Source organism: Sinocyclocheilus grahami, unplaced genomic scaffold, assembly GCF_001515645.1.
Source record: "Sinocyclocheilus grahami isolate Dianchi unplaced genomic scaffold, SAMN03320097.WGS_v1.1 scaffold6230.1, whole genome shotgun sequence".
Taxonomy (NCBI): domain Eukaryota; kingdom Metazoa; phylum Chordata; class Actinopteri; order Cypriniformes; family Cyprinidae; genus Sinocyclocheilus; species Sinocyclocheilus grahami.
Window position 1 is genome coordinate 6,322 of NW_015510708.1, and position 1,039 is coordinate 7,360.

The 1,039-nt window shown below is 55.3% G+C and overlaps 1 protein-coding gene across 1 annotated transcript in view; it reads right to left on the reverse strand.

The window, feature by feature from the left end:
• LOC107577499 (tripartite motif-containing protein 35-like) overlaps positions 1–1,039 on the reverse strand; it is a gene marked incomplete at its 3' end in the record, with an annotated part of 8,174 nt that overhangs the window by 6,219 nt on the left and 916 nt on the right. The gene's annotated exons all lie outside the window — the stretch shown is intronic.

A 1,039-nucleotide genomic window follows, 5' to 3' on the forward strand; every position in this document is an offset into this window, starting at 1 on the left:
AAAAGATGCACATATCTCCATCCTTCCTCATCATAGGAAGTTCCTGAGGTTTGCTTTTGGGGGCAAAAGCCTACAAATATTGATTTCTTCCTTTGGCCTTGCACTCTTACCCCACACTTTTACGACTCAACCACATCGACGATTGGTTGATATTAGCTCAGTCAGAGCGGATGCCGGTTCGACATCGAGATGTTGTTCTCGCTCACACGAAACAGCTGAACAAGAACCCAAGGGGAAACCCGCTTTGCATGCTCAAGGTCACGCGGAGGTGCCTACGTGCCTTAGACATGTGGAGGATACCTTGGTTCTTGTCTCAGGGCCCGGTGCTGGGAGCTGCTTGTCACGGTCACCATGTGTTGGTGCTGGTGTGTCGGTGGTCTCTTACATCAACCACAAGGGAGTTCTGCATTCGCGACCTTTGTACAAGCTGGCGCACCAGATACTTGTGTGGTCCCAGGGCAAACTCCTCTCGCTGAGAGCAGTTCACATTCCTGGGCATCTCAATATGGGAGCAGACATCCTGTCGAGGCAGGGGCCGAGGTGGTGAAGCAGATATGGAGAGTGTTTGGCCAGGCTCAGGTGGACCTGTTGCGACTCATATGATATCGCACTGTCCCCTCTGGTTCTCTCTGACTCATCCAGCTCCACTGGGGCTGGATGCCATGGTACAGATGTGGCCGAAGCATCGTCTGTACGCCTTTCCTCTGATTTTTCTGCCTCCCGGGAGTTCTGGAGAGAGTGCGCCGGGACAGGCCCGTCTGTTGTGAGTATCCCCGTTCCGGCCGGGCCGAGTTGGGTCTCAGGCCTGATTTCTCTCCTCGACGGCGCTCTATGGGAGATTCCCGTCAGGAGAGATCTCCTCTCACAGGCGGAGGGCACGCCCCCGCCAGGAGCTGTGGGTGTGGCCTCTGAGGAGGCACAACTCATAACTTCCGGTCTCTCAACCGAGGTTGTTGAGACCATCCTCCATCCAGAGCTCCCTCTATGAGGAAACTGTATTTCTGCGGAAGCCGCCAGCCCGACCCAGCTAACTGCCCGT